The following is a 6,218-nucleotide window of genomic DNA, read 5'->3' as shown; positions in this document are numbered from 1 at the left end:
AGTTGGGTTTTATGTTTCGACTATAAAACCCTAGTTATTTTTGTCCGCGGGTCCAAATGTCCTCGTTTCACTTTAATGTCTTTTATACGTTCTACTCATCAATTGTCGAGTTCTTTGATTTCACCTAATTGTTTGTGTTAGATGAGCTGTAATATTCTTTCTTGTTTAATCTTAGGTTTTCTTGGTGACTAAAGATAATATCCGAAAGGATATTTTGCACGTTGTTTTGCGTATATAGGTGAGTGTTCCTTGTTTACTATATTTTTCTTGACTTTATGACTTGTGTTCTTGTTTGATAATGTGCTAAGTGCTTTCAAGAATTTCCAAAACGAGTTTTCTAGACGAGCGTGTACTTTACCGCGCTCGACCTAAATGAAACATGAAATTTTCAATGATTTAATGATTGCTACATTAGTTGCGCATGAATGTAAGCCGTTTGGCTGAATTGGGCCCTGCCCTTCGTTACCGATCGACTCGAGCCAGAATTGGACTCGGTCGGGCGATATGGTGACCCTGGGTATGAACGTTGGTATACTCGAGTATTACCTTGTAGGTTGGTGGAGCCTGGCCAATTTCCAGGAGGGGGTGAACGGAACGAAAGAACGAACGAGGGGTTTATTTACCAAAATTACATTTTATTTAATTGACCAGAGGAATAAGGGGAATGACAGGAGAACGAACGAACGAACGAATATATGGCTTCCTGTGAGCCCGTATCCTTTTAATGAATGTGTTTATCGTTTTATTTTGTATTTGTATCTTTAATTACTGGTTATATGTAACGAATGCATTGAACTTCTTGTTGCCTATGTGTTCGGAATCTCACTGAGCTTTTAGCTCATTCCTTTAGTTTTGTTTTCCTTAACAGGGGACGGCGAGCAAGGACGAGAGCTCGGTAGAGTCTAGCCTAGACTAGTTTCTTTGGTTTTGTAATGGTTCTCGCCCTAATGCTCGGCGGGCTGGATGTATGGTGAATTGAGAACCTTTGTATATTCAATGTTTGTACTCTCTTTTGAGATAGCAATGTATATAAGTTTTGCGTTAAGTTTTGGATTGTCGTTATATTTATTCCCGTGTTTTATTTCGATTTTAATTGAGGATTGAAGTGAATGACTGAGTCCCGGCGAGAGCTGGGCAGGCGGTCCGCCGAACCCTCTGGTTCGCCTTAGGGGGAGGTGGGGCTGTCACAGTTGGTATCAGAGCCTGCTTCGCGTGGTCTCTGCGTGAAGTGAGCCTGGACTGAGTGGTGAATAGGTATGAAGGATTAAGTGCTCGTTCGAGCATAAGCTATGAACTGTGAATATTATATGCCTTAAATCTTTCCCGTGGTATCTGAGGACCGTAGATAGGTACGTCAGGGAGGAATTTCGATTGTAGATAGTTTACTCTTGGGACTGGCCAGCTCGAGACGTGAATTGTCTTATTCCGGATTCTTGTGCCCGAGTACTCCAAAGTTGAGACGGGGTTAAGTATTTGAGATTTGTATTTTGGGAATATGAACAGGTTTTGTCTGGCTAGAATGAGTACAAGAGGTCAATAGACATCTAGTTTGGATAGTAAGTGACGTGAGAGACCGGACGGGGTTATTGTAACAGCCCCACTTTCCCCTAAGGCGAACCAAAGGGGTTAGCGGACTGCCTGCCCAGCTCTCGCCAGGACTACGGATCAGATTAGAGCTATCTATTGCGATCCGGAACTTACAAACGAGCGTAAACAGGTCAAAATGGTAAAATAACCCAAAATAAAAAAATGAAATCCGGAGTCGGTCATGAATAGTAACCGATCCGTCAAAACCCAACCGAAAGAGCACGCAAACATTCACATCTGAACTTTAGCGATTACAATCCAAAAGGACATACAAAAGTTTTCAAAAGTTAATACATATACACGGTTTGCCAAATCAAAAGAGAAAACGCCCCAAAAGTATACTTAGGGTTTTAATACATGAGCTATACAAAAGATATGTTCAACTAGCTCAATTTGGCAGCCATTTGTCAAATCCAGACCAAAAGGGCAAAATTTTCCTGTAAGGAAAACAAAAGGAACAGAAAGGGGTGAGCTTGCGCTCAATGAGGTACCAAACAGATAGCATTGAAATCATGGCATTTCACATTTAACAAATCAGACACACATATCAGATGTAAAGCTGTGACGCCCCCACTTCTCCCTAAGGCGAACCAAAGGGTATCCGCGGGACGCCTGCCCAGCTCTCGCCGGGACTCACTACAATCGATCATTCAAAAGCTCGAAATACTTTAAGTAACCTCAATACATAATTAAAGTACTTCGAATATCTCACACTTACAATTATGCAGCTTTCAAGCTTAAATACAACCCAATGGAAAAGGGGTACTATAGCCATCCGTTATAATATAACTTAAAGTCTTCACAAGAAAACAATCTAGTACTACTCACGAGCACCCTTGGTCTCGAACCCTGTAAAAGAAATCCACAACGTGGTATGAGCTACACAGCCCAGTGAGGTTCCAAGACACTCTAACAGTTCAAATAAATCAAATAAGTTGGGCATATCATATGCATGGTTCAAGGTTACACAATGGCATGTTATCATGAGGTGATAATCATTGTACAGGTAATTTGAGACATTTATCATGGTATGAGACATTGGCATGTATAGTTCACGAGTGATTGGAGCTTATTACAGGCATAGCTCAGGATTTCATGTTGGCATTTTAGCACGAAACAATTATTATGATACAAGGTAAACATATACTGTAGGATACGGTGTTCCAGTGGAACTCTGTCGGTCATCTGCACCTTATGACTTCCGGATCCCCTCGGTTTGACTGGCCATCACCTTATCCCTCCAGTGGTAATACTCGAGTATACCGAAACGGTTGTCCAGGGTTCCAACCTACCCGACCGAGCCCAGTCCTGGCTCGAGTAGGTCAGTAACCGAGGCAGGGCCCAAGTTCAGCTTAGAGCTTACAACATGCACAAGTAATCAAGTAATTCGACAAAAGGTAAAATTCATCATTTGAGTAGGTCGAGTGAGATAAAGTACACACTCGCCTAACAATGATGGACAACTTCATATAACATGTGATTCATGATAATCAAGTGATCAAGTGGATACTTAGCACGTAAGCACGTAAGCAATACAAGTTGATTTCATGGGAGCATATAATTCACGGATATCGAATAATCATATAGATTAGAAATCATATGAGCAAATAGTCAGGTAATCAGGTAGTCATGTGGGTTGGTAAACGGTTCACGGTTAACGGTTAACTGTTCACGGTTGACGGTTAATTGACAAGCATTGGTCATATGCATAGGCCATCATTGGCCGTTATCCCATTTTTACCACGTGAGAGTCGAGGAGATTCACTCCAACGACGTATGCAACCTTAGCATACCAAGTCATGTTATTCGAGTATTTTCAAGCATGAATTATTCATCTCAAAAGAGAACGAGTGCGATAAAGTACACACTCGACTCCATTTTTCAAAACCAAGTAGACTAAGTAAACAATCTAGCAAGTTAAGCATGTATCGAGTTCATATGGTCATTTGATATGGTTAATGATTTAACCAATTCATGTAGATATACAATGCAAGTATACATTCCTTAAATAGGCATGAGTATGGTAAATACTTAACACATAGCACTTAATAATCATGAAATAAGCGTGTCCTAGACTTATTCAATTACGTATTCCTATATGGAACACTCACCTAGTCAAAACAAGCGAGTAGTTTTCAAACAAGCGTTTTAGGTGTCCGCTCCGAGTTCCCCTTGGAGATTCCCTCGAGTGCCTGAGTAAACAACCATTAACTATTATACACTATCACTTAGAACTCCTACTTATCAAAGAAGGTTGTACAATCTAAAGGGAATTCATGAATTGGGCCTTAATTATTAATAATCGAGGCTCAAGAGTAAAGTTTTAAAGTCTAAAGAAAGAGACTAACATTTTTCATGAAATCGAGTTAAAAATGTTCAATCGGTATCGAGAAAAGAAGGCAAGTTTCCAAAATCTCATTTCTAAGAAATTGTCAAATTTTAGCTTTGGGTGTCAATTCTAGAAAAATCGTATCTTGCACTACGTAGGTCCAAAATTGGAAAGCTTGATACCATTGGAAACTACATTCCGAGTACTACAAGTTTCTAGAAGACACTTTCCCATGATTCCAAATGGAAGGTATTCAAAAGTTGGATCAAAGTTACAGCTGTAGAATACTAAGACAGTTTCAAGGTTGGTTTTTGGCCAATTTTGGAAATTCAGTAAAATTCACTTGTTTTGAACTAACCTTTGAAATTTGGAAATCAAATAGTGTTACAATCCAAGAGTATAACAATACAAGCGGATTGAGAAATGGAGTTTCGAGCACCAAGATATAGTAGCCCCAAGTTGAGGAAGATTCAAGACTGAAGAAGAATTTCCAGTTTTGAACCTCCAACACTAGAAATTTAATTCGGTATCGAAACGAACTTGGATTGGTACCAAAATTGGCAGTATTTTACTCCCATATGAAAGGTACCACTCTATCAAATTTCAGGGAAAAATACTTTCGGTAAGGTAGTTAATTAGCCAACCAAGTTCAAGAAAAATCCTAAGGCAAACTGCCTTTGACTTGCATTTCCCAATTTCCAATCGTCTAACCAAGAAAGTTATCCAACCATGGTTCATTTGTGAAATAAGGGTCTAAGATACACCCATAATATCTTTGGTAAGTGTTTAATATCAAAAACATCAACTAACAAGTTCATTCCAAGATTTGGTTCCAAACCAGTCCCAACATTAGGGTTTTCCAAAACAGAGCAGTCCACTTGTTTCAGTCACAACTCAGTCAATATAGCTCGAAATTGAGCATGGCTTACGCCGTTGGAAAATACATTCATAGTACTAAAACATCACAGAAGAAGTCATTCCCAAATTCGGCACCCATCTGGTTCAAATTCGGGCATCAAGTTGCTGCCTGAACACTTCATTCCAGACGAACAGAGCAACAGGACAGCGAACTTAAAACATTTGGTTCGGCTTGCTCACAAGGAATCAGAACGTGCATTTTATACCAAATTAAAGCTAGGAATGTCTAGTTTCAAACGCCACCGACGGCACATGATTTCGACATCCGAGGACAGAGTTATAGCCAAAATGCCAACGCTGGACAGTGCAATACGGAACAGATTTCCAGATTGCCACTTCTAGGAGAAAAATTCATTTGACCCACCAAACGTTAATGTTTTCCAACGAAAATTTTTACACACATAATATAACATATATACATCAGGTTCATGCCAATAGATCACCAAAAATGGGCCTTCTTATGGCCGAACAAAACAGGGGCATTTTCGGAAATTCTTGCCAAGACCTCTACTTTGAGTTTCCAACAATAACACTCCATAAACTCATCATTATAACCACTAAACTACCATTAAATCCAACATTAATCCTTAAATCAGCAACAACAACCCAAGTGTGGGAATACCAAGAGCCCACTCATTTCATTTTCACCATAAACAAGCTAACTAAGTGCATGCATGAGCTTAATCTTGCTATATAAATTCCAAAAGACAAGAATCCAAGGGTTGATCATTACCTATTCCTTGGGTGTGCAAGATCAGAAATTTCGGCCCTCTTGAAGCTCCAAGAACCCGTGAAGATGCAGCCTTTTGTTAGCTAAATCCAACCTCCAAGAGGTTTGCTAAGTGGTCTCCAAGTTTGGTGTGATTTGGAGGTGATTTGGGGTAGTTTTGGTTGAGATTAGTGTGCAGAATTTTTGTTGCAAATGAGTTAGAGAGAGGGAGTGTTTTGGCCGGCCATGAGGAGAGGGAAGAGAGAGTGTGATTTTGATCTAAGTTGGCTTCTCAAAGAAGATTAAATGTGTGGTGAAAAATTGCTCCAAAGTCAACTCTTGTAAGGCTCGTTTGGCACGTTTTTAGGCTCGATTTTCTCGCGCGTTTGGTTCACTAGTGCACTAAACCTCTAATGCACTCATGTTAATATAAACATTATTCACTCTTAATTGTCTCGAAACAAGGGTCTAAAGTTCCTCAAATAAAGTCGCGCGTGTGAAAACGCGTACCGCCAATTTTACCGCTATAACGCGAAACTTCCGGGAAATTCTTATAACGATAGTACTAATAACTATCACTTGAGTATTTAAACATTAAAATACCGAATTTAGGTCCATTGTACATGTCTCCAATATTCCAAACTTATTGTACTCTCAAGCGGATAAAATCTTCAA

At 39.7% G+C, this 6,218-nt stretch overlaps 1 long non-coding RNA gene across 1 annotated transcript; it reads right to left on the bottom strand.

Annotated features, from left to right (window-relative positions):
- Positions 1-3,400: 3,400 nt before the first annotated feature.
- LOC140015048 (uncharacterized) lies at positions 3,401-6,218 on the bottom strand. Its single transcript, XR_011821810.1, has 2 exons — positions 5,568-6,218; positions 3,401-3,779 (listed from the first exon to the last, which is right to left on the bottom strand). It is a non-coding gene; the product is annotated as an uncharacterized lncRNA (long non-coding RNA).

The sequence above is a fragment of the Coffea arabica genome, chromosome 10e (genome assembly GCF_036785885.1).
Source record: "Coffea arabica cultivar ET-39 chromosome 10e, Coffea Arabica ET-39 HiFi, whole genome shotgun sequence".
NCBI lineage: Eukaryota > Viridiplantae > Streptophyta > Magnoliopsida > Gentianales > Rubiaceae > Coffea > Coffea arabica.
The sequence above is the reverse complement of the archived record's forward strand: the minus strand, read 5'-3'. Positions and strand labels throughout refer to the sequence as shown.